Source organism: Aquarana catesbeiana, linkage group LG04 (assembly GCF_042186555.1).
Source record: "Aquarana catesbeiana isolate 2022-GZ linkage group LG04, ASM4218655v1, whole genome shotgun sequence".
Lineage (NCBI taxonomy): Eukaryota > Metazoa > Chordata > Amphibia > Anura > Ranidae > Aquarana > Aquarana catesbeiana.
Window position 1 is genome coordinate 420,392,703 of NC_133327.1, and position 15,769 is coordinate 420,408,471.

General features: G+C 41.5%; 1 protein-coding gene across 4 annotated transcripts in view; it reads left to right on the plus strand.

Annotated features, from left to right (window-relative positions):
* PEX7 (peroxisomal biogenesis factor 7) overlaps positions 1-15,769 on the plus strand; it is a 504,207-nt gene that overhangs the window by 390,508 nt on the left and 97,930 nt on the right. The window lies entirely within an intron of this gene.

Here is a 15,769-nt window from a genome sequence, read left to right on the forward strand (position 1 = left end):
TATTTAACTCCCCGAATCAATACATTGTAGAACCACCTTTCGCTGCAATTACAGCTGCAAGTCTTTTTGGCGATGTCTCTACCAGCTTTGCACATCTAGAGAGTGACATTTTTGCCCATTCTTTGCAAAATCGCTCTGTCAGATTGGATGGAGAGCATCTGTGAACAGCAATTTTGAAGTCTTGCCATGGATTCTCAATTGGATTTAGGTCTGGACTTTGACTGGGCCATTCTAACACATGAATATGCTTTGATCTAAACCATTCCATTGTAGCTCTGGCTGTATGTGTAGGGTAGTTGTCCTGCTGGAAGGTGAACATCCACCCCTGTCTCAAGTCTTTTGCAGACTCTTACAGGTTTTCTTCTAAGATTGCCCTGTATTTAGCTCCATTTATCTTCCCATCAACTCTGACCAGCTTCCCTGTCCCTGCTGAAGTAAAGTATCCTCACAATATGATGCTACCACCACCATGTTTCACGGTGGGGATGGTGTGTTCTGTGTAATGTGCAGTGTTAGTTTTTCGCCACACATAGCGTTTTGCTTTTAGGCCATGTTTGCTGTGTCCCCCCACATGGCTTCTCGCAAATTGCAAATGGGACTTGGCTTTCTTTCAACAATGGCTTTCTTCTTTCCACTCATTCATAAAGGCCAGATTTGTGGAGTGCACGACTAATAGTTGTCCTGTGGACAGATTCTCCCACCTGAGCTGTGGACCTCTGCAGCTCCTCCAGGGTTACCATGGGCCTCTTGGCCGCTTCTCTAATGCTCTCTTTGCCTAGCCTGTCAGTTTAGGTGGATGGCCATGTTTTGGTAGGTTTGCAGTTGTGCTTTTCGTCACACGATGACGTCCGTGTGACGAAACGCGTAAGGAGGGACTATCTTGGCACGCACACCGTCATTTCCGCGGATCTTGGTTCCGGATATTCGACCGGTGGAACGCAAGCGGCGGTTCACGCTGACGCTGCGGCCCCGGATTACGGGGAGAGTATAGGAGACTGTGAGCTCTCTCTCCCATTTGGATACACTTACATACTTTTTAAACCGCTAGTGTGATATCAGCCTACTTTGACTGGACTGTTTTTTATCTAAATAAATGGATACATTTTAAACAGAATCACTCTATGTGGATACCTTTCTTTTAATGTTTTTAATACTTAAGTGGATATCCAGTGGGGACCTTTAATACATCAAGGGACAGGAAGTCCCCACCTCCCTGTGTGTAAACAGCTGCCTTTGGGACTGGGACGCGTGGAAGGAAACTGGCATCCACAGGACTGGAGTGACAGGACCAACAGTATATGCTCGTACCCCTGCAGGGGTGGATCGCTCTGGTGAGTGCAACCACATTGGGGGGACTACCAGTTGTTACAGCACGGCACTTTATCACCAAAGAAGAACTCTCTGCGCTATTGTTATGAACATTTTTGCACTAAACAACATATGGTTTTTTGATACTTAGTTGCGATTTTGACACACTATTATTGATTTATTATTGCGTATGATTAGTGCACATTTACGCACTATTGTTTGACAACCACTGCTTCTGGCACTTATCACTTTATATTTATTAATGTGAAGATGTATTTATGTTATTTAATGGTGTCGTTTAATATTTGCGATTTTTTGCACATATAGTAGCATTTTTTCACTTATTAAGGTGTTTTCACTAAAATAAGAACAGAATTTCCTGTAAGAAATTTCTAGACCATACCAAAAAAAAAATTTTTTTAATTTTAAATAATAATTCATTTATGCACTTGAGTTTTTTGTTAATTTTCAGTCACACTTCTAACACAACGCCACTCCCTATACTTTGATCTGTATTTTTTGGGGGGATCACATAGGTGTCCCCTTTCCACCTAGGGGGGCTGCAGGTGTAAGTTAGTCTGGAAGTGCGGATCCGTTGATATATTTATAGTGCTTTACTTTATATTTATGTTTTTGGTTGTAACATGACAAAATGTGGAAAATTTCAAGGAGTATGAATACTTTTTCAAGGCACTGTATCTCAGATTCAACCCAAATTTGAAGCAGCTGGTAATAAAGATAAATCCAGGCAAGGGTATTAAAATTTCAGACCAGGCTGTGTGGTAAAGTATATGTCTTTCCAAATAAGGCAAATGGAATTCTCAATGGAATTAATATTTAATTTATTATGGAGCAGTATTCTGTGGGATATTGCCAAACGGATATCTGTAACTCTGCAACACACCAGACACCAACTGATGTTTGAAGGGTATATGCAAGGAACCTGACAAGAGGATTACCACTTAATGCACAACAAGTGCTAAGTTCTAAGTCCATCTAATAGCAGTAATTGCAAGCCTGCAATATGCTGTACCCAGTGTTAGTAATACTTATATCTTAAGTGGTATTAAACACAAAAGCAAACATATATATAATTTTCATGCATTCCTTCCTTTATTTTCATCTGGTGATCCAGCGAGTAAGTCTGTTGTTTTTCAACAGAACAAGCTCTCCTGCAAATGTATCAGTTAAGAATGTTGAGACAAACCATTTACCCAGGGCTGCTGTTATCCCGGGTCAACACCCAGTCTACCTGATAGGGGCCCTGCTTCGAAAATATCAAGTTATATTTTTGTTAAAGTGCCAAAGCCATGATTCTATGCTTTGCAGCCAAGGCAAAAGTTATACCTTCATCAGTTAAGACCCATTCAGTTGAATAGCGTTGCTCTATAATGTGCTAGTACGCCTGTCAAATGCTCTCTGAAGAGCAATCCAAATGCTGACTACTCATCAGAGTAAATCACATTTGAACGAGTCCTTAATTTTTTATTTTTTTTTTAGAATTTCAATTTTTTTACATTTTTGTAGAATTGTATTTGTATTTTTTTTTTACATTTTTTAACTGCCGTGTTGGGTGGCCTTTGGTGAAATATCAAGGGTCTCAAGAGACCCCTGCTGTCTCACATTTGAAACAGGGAAAGGGACTGAGGACTAATTCCTCAGTCCCTTTCTCTAAAGCCTCAGCTTTCTGTTCATTCACAAACTGAACCATAGTAAAACAGTTTACTGTGCTTCAGTGATAAGTGGACACAGTAGGGATCGGTACTGATTGCTTACGGTGTTCGTTCAGGAAAGGAAGGGGCCAGTAAATATGACATATTTACCGGCTCTCCCCATTCTCCATCATGAAACCAATCCTCTGCAGCTGCTGACAAGAGAGGAGGGAAGCTGACTGTGCTGCTGGGGAGGGGTACACACAGGGGGGCCTGGACGGCAGGTGGAAGGAGGCACAGATCCTAAAACCGATCCCCCAGCAGTGCAAGTGGAGGGAGAAAGAAGAATAGAAGCCAGAAGCACTGTAGGGGGGTCTATAAGTATCAGCAGTAAGGCAGTACAGCCAGCCCTCCCGCTCAGAAGGCTAACGGGCCCCCCTGTTAAACCGATGGGGCCCAGGCCTTGTACAGGAGGCTTGGCTGTACTGCCTTATTGGCGGCCTTGCATTTACCACTGACAGGAGTGCTTACAATGATCAACTTTTATTTATTCATATAAAATCTTTATCCCAAAAGAAAAAAAAGAAAACTGCTGTAACTGCTTGTGTATCTGCAGTGTGAGCTGGAGTTTGGCTTCAATTTGTTAGTGTATCTAAATCTTCTAATAACAGCTAAAGTCTGCTGTCAGCTGACATCACTCAGCCAGTCCAGACTCTGGAGGGATCCCAACTTTAATGTCAGGATCAGCCCAGATGCCTAAGCGGCAGCTGATTTGGCCTCTCAACATGCCTCTGCGATCCTGAGCCAGCCACTCTCTCCCCCTCCACAGCTGATGCTCCAGTGAGCGCTGGAGGGGCAGAGCAGAGCCTTGTTGGCTGACAGACAGCTCACTGAAGACCAAGAAGTGAACAATCAGTAGTCTTTTATCACTCGGTTCTCGGTATTAGAGATGGCTGTGTTAGCGCTTAAATCATCCCAACACCATGGTGATAAGGTTGCCAGTAAGGTGCCACTAAAGACTGCCACCAGATGCAGCTTGTCACTTGCCACTATAAAGCCTGCCACCAGATGACGCTTACTTGTCACTTGCTGCTATAAAGCCTGCCACCAAATGCAGCTTGTCACTTGCCACTAAAGCCTGCCACCAGGTGACGCTTACTTGTCACTTGCTGCTATAAAGCCTGCCACCAAATGCAGCTTGTCACTTGCCACTAAAGCCTGCCACCAGATGACGCTTACTTGTCACTTGCTGCTATAAAGCCTGCCACCAAATGCAGCTTGTCACTTGCCACTAAAGCCTGCCACCGGATGCAGCTTGTTACTTGCCACTAAAGCCTGCCACCAGATGCAGCTTGTCACTTGTCACTAAAGCCTGCCACCAGATGTAGCTTGTCACTTGTCACTAAAGCCTGCCACTAGATGCAGCATGTCACTTGCCATTAAAGCCTGTCACCAGGTGCAGCTTGTCACTTGCCACTAAAGCCTGCCACCAGATGCAGCTTGCCACTAAAGCCTGCTACCAGATGCAACTTGTTACTTGTCACTAAAGCCTACCACCAGATGCAGTGTGTTGTGCAGCGAGTGAAATCTCTCTCTGTCTATATATGGCTATGCAGCCTCTCCCCAGTGCTATCGCCTCAGCCAGATCAGCAGGCATCCAGCATTAGATTATCGAGGAGCAGGAAACCTACAACCAGCACATGCACAGTTGACAGTTGGATTCCCCTCCTATGAGAGTCTATTATGCCTCTGATCTCACAGGAGACAACTCAGCTCACAGCATCTGACATGCGGGCGCTGTTATGTAAACAAACATCCTCTCTGCTCCCGGTGGTAGTGAGGCCTGTGAGGCCCAGTGTCTGACAGGCCACGGACTAGTACCAGTCTGCAGCCCAGGGGTTGGGGACCCCTGTCATGCATAATTGTCTCTAGATATAGGAGATGCTAGTCAGTTTGAATATGTTGTTTCTTTGTTTACAAATAAAATTGTTTCATCTTTCTTCAACCACCATACTACTGAATATTTTCCTTTAGGTTTCTTGCACACTGCAGCTTACTGAGCTAAAATACAGCCCATTCATTGTAATGTGCCTATGTACACAGCCGTGTAAACAAGCATTGTGCATTCTTCAGTAAAAAAAAAAAAAAAAGAAGAAACATCTGCTTTTTTGGTGAGTACTTTACACCTCATGCATGCAAATGCACACAAATGTGCGCAAATGCCCATTTATATATTGAGTAAGACAAGAACGTGAGAATAAGTTTTCATGCATGTGTGCGAAAATGCGCGACTGCATATACGTGAGAATGCGCGTATATACATGCAAATACGTACAAAAAAAAAAGTCTGAAAAAAGTAGATGCTCAAACAGGAGTATCATGTGCAAGAGGCCTTATTCTCTTTTTGCTTTTTAGATTTTGCCCAGACATTCACAAAGCATTGTTTGAGCATTGCTAAAGTTACTGTCCTCAGGCTTAAAGTGTTTGTAAACCCCCATTTTTTTTTTTTTTTTAATTAAGCGTTCTACCTGTAACAGTAAAGGATGTCAAGTCTTCTGTGCCCAGTCTTGCCACAAAGAGTTAATCCAGCACTGAGCAATCCTCTTCCCTTTTTGCTAGGTAAAAGCCGACACACAGATAAATTTGTGTCACCACACCCCCCGCTGCTGTGACTGACATCTGATTCCAGCTTAAGATCTCTCCTCCTTTCTTCTCAAGCTCTCCCAGGATTGGCTGCTCCACACCTCAGCATGATTGGGCATGCTGAAGTCATGTGGTGCCTTCCCTGAGTTTTGATTGGATGGTACTCATCATGCAAGGGGGCGTGGCCAGCCACCGCTAGTTCAAGCTGTCCTGCTGTCATCCACATTCCTCACCATTTTCTCTTTATCCATACAATGGAGCTATTTTCTGTGGTAAGATGATCAGCTGTCATAGCTACCAGTGGCAGGAATTCCCATACAAAAAGGGGCCCGATAGAGTTGACGTGCGCCCATTGATGGGGCCATGAGCGCCCTCTGCCTGTAATGTGCGTGCACAGTGAGGACTGCCATGCACACAATTTTCATTGTCTGGGCGCAAGGATATTCCATGCGACTGCCTGGCAAGTGGGAGTGTAGAGATGGGTGGGAGTCCTGGGAGGTCATGACTCCGCCTCCTGGGCACCGGCAAAGAGACCTGCCCACCGATTGGAGAATTTTGCGGGGCTCCTACAGCCAAAGAGAGTAACATTTTTAAGGTTGAAACATGCATGACATTTCTACATGTGAGCACATTACTATTGTGCCTTTGGTTTATACAGCGTGATCGGTGGGTTTACATCCACTTTAAGCTGGTCATACTTGGATGGACGTTCGGCCACTTCAGCAACGACTGGAAGAAATCTGATCCATGTATGGCCCAGGAGGTTCAGAAGTCGATCTACCAATCAACTTCTGTAGAACCACTCCATTGGATTTTCCTTGCTCGATCGGTGCTGCCGCCACCCTGCTGTCAAAATACAAAAGCTCAGCGGAGAGGATTCCCCTATTCACCTCAAGTGTGTGGAAGGGGGGAATCGAGTCATTTTTTTTTACTTCAACTTTCTGGTTGAAGGAAAATAAATTACTAAATTATGGGCTGTTTTAGAGGCACATTCTAAAAGTATGAGGTCAGCCTGGCAGGATAAAGTATTTTCTCTCCTCCAGTAGTTACCACTGATACTTTTGTACTTTTCTAGCAGCACACATGGTAAGAGGCAGCAGGAGAAGGTTTATCTATATGAAAGAACCTCTGTACATTTGCATTACTCTACAGAATCCCTGTATTTACATAATTATGTCATTTATAAACCTGTGTCTTAGACTAGGAAATAGACACTAACCCCAAATGACACTTCAACAAAAACTAAGGTGGCATTTGTCAAAATTAGAGCCTGTGATAATTGGCTTTTGTTCTCTCATACAATGGGAATGCAAAATCCCATGGAAGCAGTTCAAATGCAGTTTAGAAGAAGGCAATTGGCAAGTCAAACTCATAAAATGGCTCCTGACACAAAAGGTTTACTTCTCACAATGGGAACAGCAAGTAAAAGCAGTGTCACTGTGACTCCAGGAAACCCTGTTCCTGGACAGCGGTAAATATTTAGAGGGGTCTTTTATTAATGGCAGCCTGAAGGGTACCAGCAGGCCTAAAAATACATTTTAACTTTAGGATAGATTAAACATGTAAGAGAAGCTCTGTTTAAAATTTTACACTTGAGTAGATCTCATGGAAAGCTTAGTAAATGTACCAAGATTTACACAAATACACAAATCTACGTTTGACATTACAGAAAGGTAGACTTGTTATGGTAAAAATGTATATGGTCAAAATGTGTATGCTTTTTTGCAGTTGTAGTAAATTAAAATAGGATGGAAGTATGTTAAAAATTAAGTAAAACCTTTGTCAGAATGATCAACTATTTTCCAAAAACATTCTCTTAAGTATATTTTATCCATGCAGAAGATAAAGTAGTCTGTAATTCTGCTGTGTAATTGTCATTATTTATATGTTCTGATCTGGTGACTTCCCGCTTGGTACAGGGCGTTGTTAATTTTTTTTGTGTGTCCAGGCTCTCTTTTGCCTATAAAAAAAGATTTGTGAACTGGCCCTGTACCAGCCTAATAGCTTAATACAATTTATCATTGCTTGTTTGTGTTCTTACCACAAGACTGCTGTGAATGAATGTACGTATGCAAAATGAAGAATGGGAATACAGGTTGAAGATTGTGTAAAGCCCTGCAAACCTGTGATAAAGGCAATTATGCAGAATCTATTGCACACTGTTGACAACAGCATTGGAATGGGCTCTGGAGGATTTCTGTTGCATAGTTTTCTCTACAGTGAAAGCTTGTTATCACGGCCTTACCAACCAGAACATCTTAAAAATATGGCTAAAACTTGCCAAGCGTAAAATAATCAGTAACTCTGCAAGTCTTACATGTACCTGTGTATAGTTTGTTCCATAATTATATTTGAAATTTATGGAGACTTGTTATAGTCTTCCTACAGCTGCTACTTGTTGAGGATATGTTTCATAGAATATTTTCCAATATGTCTTTTAATGAGGGAAATTTAGCATGGAACGTATAGGACTTTAAGTGCTTCAGTTTGAATGTATTATGCCCTTATGCATTGGTAAGCTTTAAACTTTCTATCTTTCTTTATAATTATCATCTGAAGAGTGATGAGGATGTACCGATGTAAGTAACATTGTGTTGTCAACAATTTTGCCATTTTCTGTTTTTTTATTGTTCAGAGGGGCCAGTCATTTTCATACAACAACCCTGGTTCTTCTGGTCAACCCGACTGTTGCAAGGCACTGCCAGTTGTGCTGCTGCGCTGGTACCGAGTGTGGACATAGGTGTGACCTATCCATCACCATGCACAAGTTGCTTTCACTGGCCTTATAGATACCATCTACTGCTTAAAGAGGAACTTTACTCTCTCAACCAACGTTCACTGTTTTTAATCCTTATGCTGCTAGCATTAGTAAATGGATAGGATAATATATCATATTTTCTTTACATTTCTTCAGTTAGTTCTTGGTTTGCAGGCCTAGGCCAAAACAATGTCATACATCCTAGAAGTCTTCAGGACTTCAGGAGGGAAGGAGCGTTTTTTCTCAGCTAAACTCCTGTCTCCATGCCTGAGCTAATGGCAGATGGATTTCGGCAAGTAAATGCTACATGAATCGTTTGCCCTTACTCAGTCAGGATGGTTGCAGCCAGAAATGCCAGGGAGAGTTTTTCAAAGTGATTTCTCAGTAAAATAAAAGTAAAATAAAGTGTGAAGACATGGATAGGTGGGTGAGTTTGCTTTGAATATTAAAAAGGAATTAAAGAGTTTTTGGTTTGTGGTGATCAGATGCATTGGTAGTTCTGCTTTAAAGTGACAGGTGGGTCCGCAGTTTTAAATCTTCTGTCCCTAAGCCTCTTTGAGTTCACAGTAGATTCCCATATACTCTTGCCTATGTCATCTTGTGCATGTATGAGGAATAGGTTGAATATGACCTATAAATAGCAAACGCAAGAAACATAATATGTAAGAATTAGAGGGAGAAAGTGGTGCTAGGTAAGGGATAATGACTTGCATCATGCAAATATGCAATCTGTTTATGAGAGAATAGGGTGCCTGCCTCTATATTCCAAGCAGTCCTCTGCCCAGAGTGTAGAAATACAGATTACCTCTGATGTTAATAATTGGTATACTGCTCAAAATCTTTTACTGCTGAGTCTTTATGATGGGATCACACATCCTTGGATTCCTCTAGGGGAGAGCCAAGGGCAGGTGATAGATGTTAGCTAACACTTATGCCCCGTACACACGGTCGGATTTTCCGACGGAAAATGTGTGATAGGACCTTGTTGTCGGAAATTCCGACCGTGTGTAGGCTCCATCACACATTTTCCATCGGCTTTTCCGACACACAAAGTTTGAGAGCAGGCTATAAAATTTTCCGACAACAAAATCCATTGTCGGAAATTTCGAACGTTTGTACACAAATCCGAAAGTGCCACGCATGCTCAGAATAAATAAAGAGATGAAAGCTATTGGCCACTGCCCCGTTTATAGTCCCGAAGTACGTGTTTGTGTGACCATGTGTATGCAAGACAAGTTTGAGCCAACATCCGTCGGAAAAAATCCTAGGATTTTGTTGTTGGAATGTCCGAACAAAGTCCGACCGTGTGTACAGGGCATTACAGTACATTACATTATCTTCTTTCTGTGCTTTAACTATTCAAGTGAAACAGTTTTTGTTTTTTTACTGTCTTTGATCAATTTGGGGAAATCTCCAAAAAAATGTCTCTCCAAGGTGATGAATATTCTCTCTTAGATAACTTGGAACAGGAACAGGTGCATCTTTTTAAAGATGTCTCCTCTACTTTCTGCTACGGTGACAGCTGTAAAATTTTAGATTTCCCATCATTTTGCATGCATCTATTTGACAGTGGTCACCAGGAGAAAGAAAAGCATAAATCTCCCCAGCATGCACACAACTATAGGAAAGAATGTAACCCTCCCCTACTTTATCCAGAATAAAAAAAAAACGTTTTGGCTTCAGGTATATACAGTATTTCATAAAAGTGAGTACACCCCTCACATTTTTGTAAATATTTTATTATATCTTTTCATGTGACAACACTGGAAAAATTACACTTTGCTACAATGTAAAGTAGTGAGTATACAGCTTGTATAACAGTGTAAATTTGCTGTCCCCTCAAAATAACTCAACACTCATCCATTAATGTCTAAACCGCTGTCAACAAAGGTGAGTACACCCCTAAGTGAAAATGTCCAAATTGGGCCCAATTAGCCATTTTACCTCCCCGGTGTCATGTGACTCATTAGTGTTACAAGGTCTCAGGTGTGAATGGGGAGCAGGTGTGTTAAATTTGGTGTTATCGCTCTTACTCTCTCATACTGATCACTGGAAGTTCAACATGGCACCTCATGGCAAAGAACTCTCTAAACATCTAAAAAAAAGAATTGTTGCTCTACGTAAAGATGGCCTAGGCTATAAGAAGATTGCCAAGACCGTGAAACTGAGCTGCAGCACAGTGGCCAAGACCATACAGAGGTTTAACAGGACAGGTTCTACTCATTACAGGCCTCGCCATGGTCGACCAAAGAAGTTGAGTGCACGTGCTCAGCCTCATATCCAGAGGTTGTCTTTGGGAAATAGATGCATGAGTGCTGCCAGCATTGCTACAGAGGTTGAAGAGGTTGGAGGTCAGCCTGTCAGTGCTCAGACCATACGCCGCACACTGCATCAAATTGGTCTGCATGGCTGTCTTCCCAGATGGAAGCCTCTTCTAAAGATGATGCACAAGAAAGCCCACAAACAGTTTGCTGAAGACAAGCAGACTAAGGACATGGATTACTGGAACCATGTTCTGTGGTCTGATGAGACCAAGATAAATGTGATTGGTTCAGATGGTGTCAAGCATGTGTGGTGGCAACCAGGTGAGGAGTACAAAGACAAGTGTGTCTTGTCCAGTCAAGCATGGTGGTGGGAGTGGCATGGTCTTGGGCTGCCTGAGTGCTGCCGACACTGGAGTGCTTTAATTCATCGAGGGAACCATGAATGCCAACATGTACTGTGACATACTGAAGCAGAGCATGATATTCCAACATGATAACGACCCCAAACACACCTTCAAGACGACCGCTGCCTTGTTAAAGAAGCTGAGGGTAAAGGTGATGGATTGGCCAAGCATGTGGCCAGACCTAAACCATATTGAACATCTGTGGGGCATCCTCAAATGGGAGGTGGAGGAGGTCTCTAACATCCACCAGCTCCGTCATGGAGGAGTGGAAAGGGACTCTAGTGGCAACCTGTGAAGTTCTGCTGAACTCCATGCCCAAGAGGGTTAAGGTGGTGCTGGAAAATGATGGCCACAGAAAATATTGACATTTTGGGCCCAATTTGGACATTTTCACTTAGGGATGTACTCACTTTTGTTGCCAGCGGTGTGTTGAGTTATTTTGAGGAGAGAGCACATTTACACTGGTATACAAGCTGTACACTCACTACTTTATATTGTAGCAAAGTGTCATTTCTTCAGTGTTGTCACATGAAAAGCTGTAATAAAATATTTACAAAAATGTGAGGGGGTGTACTCACTTTTGTGAGATACTATAGTTTGAAGTCAAATTGTGGCCAGGCTATGAAAATCAAACACATTTCCTCTCACTTTTTGTTGTGTCTCTTGGATAAGGCCGTAAAGGGAAATATCCTCAGCAAGATACAAACAGGTCACAGACCGCAAAAGCTCTAATTTATCTGAAACGTGAAGCTAGAGTTAGGCTTGTATTTGAATCAAATTCATTATTGCAAGCTTTGACAATGTTTCCAAGGTGTTGTTTTGGATTAACCAATAAAAATTCACATGGAGGAACTGAGGCACATTTAAAACTGACTTTATATATTCTTGTTTGCACAGGAGGTTACCAGAATGGAGAGATGCACTTTTTTTTTTTTTGTCCTTCCTTATTGTAGGCATATACGCATAGGGCCAACCCTCTAGAGCACGTGTCAACCATAAGGCCGAATTTAACACGCCAGGCCATTTCATGTGACCCTCGCACCCAGGGGAAGGGGTGGAAGTGAGATATGGACAGCCTGTGAAAGAGAGCTGAACCCTGCACACTGTGCATAGCACACCCATAAACCCTGCATTCTGTCTGTAATTCACTCCTCAACACTGCACTCTGTACATAGTGCACCCCTGAACTCTGCACTGTGTACATAGCGCACCCCTGAACTCTTCACTCTGTACATACAGTAGCGCACCTCTGAACTCTACACTCTGTACATAGGGCACCCCTGAACACTATACTCTTTACATAGCGCACCCCTGGAAGAAAAAGCAAAATGCGCACTGTTTTTAGGTTGTATTATGGGTACAAACAAAAATGAACATACACATATGTGGTATCTGTGCGATCGTCCAGAGCAGAAGAATTTATTTTGGGTTGTTCTTTGGTGGTAGATTATGGAAGTAACAAGAAATATACAGCTACATATTTTTTTGAAAACTTTTTTTTATACTATTTTAGACCACTTTTCTTTTGATAATAAAAGAAAAAAATCAGGACATATCTATTACCATTTACCACCAAAAGAAAGCCCAATTTGTCCTGAAAAATTATAATCAACCTGGCTGCACAAAGTAGTTGTGATGATATGTACGGTTTTACTAACATATGTCAAAGTTGCAAAATTGTGCTTAGGCATTAACATTTGTTTTACCCTTAGGCGCAAAGGGGTTAACAAAAGAAAATACATTTCACGTTAATAATTATGCTACCAAAATTAGTGTGTGCTGTAAATTGCCTCCAGCATTGCTCCTATTTCTTCTTGCTGAAGGCTGACATATTGTTGAAGCCCTTGGACTCAAAAACAGTCACTTTCTGTAATTAAAATGTGTTTTTTTTTTTGCCTTGATTGGCCTTGGCTCAGCTAGATAGGAAGGCTGGCAGAAGCTCCATAGTGCTGAAGTTCATAGGCTGCCTGCTGAGGGAGAAAGGAGAGAATATCAAGGAGCTAAATAATACACTATCCTTGTAAGTTTAACTCTTTTCTGTCTCCCTGGCATCAGAATTTGTCCTGTCACCTCTTCTGCTTCCCCCCCCCCCCCCCCCCATTTGTCCTTGCTCTGCACAATCTGTGTCATGTTTGATGATTCCTCCCCTCCTTCACAAGCAGTGAGTTTTGTGGCTGTCAGCAGATCGGCCTCTAGTGACTCAATGAGGTTTGTGTTGTACCTGGAGCTGGAGTTGACATATACAATATTATAATCTATATGTGTTATACAGTAATACCACTTGGTTATAGATCCTGAGATTGTATTGTGCAATGATTTTATTAAATGTGATAGAGGGAATGAGCTGAACTTTTGTGGCAAAGTCATCCAGCATATAAAGATGATCCATTATCAGTTGCCTATGCTCATGTACTGTATGTATATCCTTTAAACTATTCCAAGGTGCACAATTTTACCATTTGTTCTCAGATTCATTTATCATTTACTTTTTGATTTATTAGGTAATTTATTTTGCCAATGTTGTATGCTCTGTTCTCCATGCTTAGTTTCAGTTTATTATTGCTTACATTTATTAATTTTGGTCTACATTTTTGAAACCTGTTGATGAATTTATTGCAGTCAATTCTTGTGGTGGTTAATATGGTTTTCTGTATCCTGGGCGTTGCAGTTGTAGTGCTAACTGCTGACATATTTTATTAGCATAATTTAAATAAGATTAATATTTATAAATTTCATGTTTTCAGGAATTGTTACGAGTTTGAACCATAGCAATACATGCAAAATCTGTAACATGTATTATAGGTTTACTGACCAAAGGGAAATGCTGTCTATTGTTAAAAAAAACACGTTGTTCAATGTGTTATGTTTCTTGAAATAATGCATCACTTGCTGTTTAGGGGACAGTCATTTCTAATATTTTTTTTTTTGTTTTGTTAGGTATACAGTAGATGAAGGTGCAGTATGTGATTGCATTACTGCATATTACTAGATTATTACTGTATATTATCCCTTTGGAGACTTTGTGAGGACTTATGTCTGTCTACCCTTACCTAGGTTGCCAACCTACATTTTTTTTTTTGCATACCACTGACCAAACATTTACACAAACATAAACATTTTTTCAAATACTTAATAATGTCATAATGGTAATGTAATGTACTTATAAAACATTTTTTTCTCTAATTCATTACAGTATTTTGAAACTTAAACATTGACTGTAACATTTGCAATTCTCAGACCTCCTACCGTTACACTTTGGGTTGTAAAATACCATACAGAGGCTAAAGAGACAGTCTTCAAAATGTTCTTGCCATTTTTGTCAGATTAACACAATGAGGATATTATTGGTAGTATAAATTCAAATATTGATTTGTTCTCTATATTATGGATAGCCTAAGTGAGTATATGACTTTTATGCACTGTGTAAATAAAACATATACAGTACATAATAAGGCACTAACCTCAGTAGAAGTGAAAGTTGGCAAAGTTATCTTTCCCTGAGGTACTGTGGAGCACTGTTTGATATGTTTGTACCACACTTAGCATCCAATCTGTTTTCAAGCTAGGGAAGAGGCAGGCACTCGAGCCTTCCTTTTCCCCAGTTAGACCTGTTAAAGTTTAAAAAAAGCTTATCATTTCATCATGTAACAGAGTTGAACAGCAAATTTACATTGCGTTTTGGTAGAAGAAAAGAACTCTTGTTTTACAGGTCATTGTAGCTGTATTACATGTGTAACGAAACGTCCCACACTCCACTTGAGTGCTTTCGTCATATACCGCTTCCTCCAGTCTGAATATAGATATCAGATATTCCAAACCGCTGACAACCAAGAACTAGGCAGTACTTGTTTTGGCTGCTGAACATGAACTTTTATTTGAACACAGGCACACAGAGATAGTCAAACTTCTCATCAGTAGACTGTCCAATCAGCAGGGAGAGCTGTTGGAGGAATCCCCCCCCCCTCACAGAAAATACACATAGACATATACATCCCATAATAGGTTGCTCCCAAGGCAGACAGACACAATAGAACAATGGAATACAGCTACACCCCAAACGACCCAGCAGAGCGCACACCATAGTATGAGACAATATTATATATATATATATATATATATATATATATATATATATACACATATATACAACATTCCAGTGTGGTTGAAGGTGGGGGCAGGGGCCATCTCTTTATTACTGGTATAAATTTGGTCAGGGGACACACTGGGCACCTTTGCTGCCATTGTGCTATGTGCTGGTTTTCCAATGTGCCCCTGTGCCTTTAAGGAGGACTGGGCTACCTCCAGGCCCACCTGCCCTCTATCATTTAGAATGCATGTGCTCCCACTGTGGAGATGCACATAAATTTAGTAGCTTTAGGACTGCAAGCAATACGCACGGTGCCGTGAAGAGGCCTTGCAGCTTACACATATATATTATTATATATATATATATATACACACATACAACATTCCAGTGTGGTTGAAGGTGGGGGCAGGGGCCATCTCTTTGTTACTGGTATAAATTTGGTCAGGGGACACACTGGGCACCTTTGCTGCCATTGTGCTATGTGCTGGGTTTCCAATGTGCCCCTGTGCCTTTCAGGAGGACTGGGCTACCTCCAGGCCCACCTGCCCTCTATCATTTAGAATGCATGTGCTCCCACTGTGGAGATGCTCATAAATTTAGTAGCTTTAGGACTGCAAGCAATACGCATGGTGCCGTGAAGAGGCCTTGCAGCT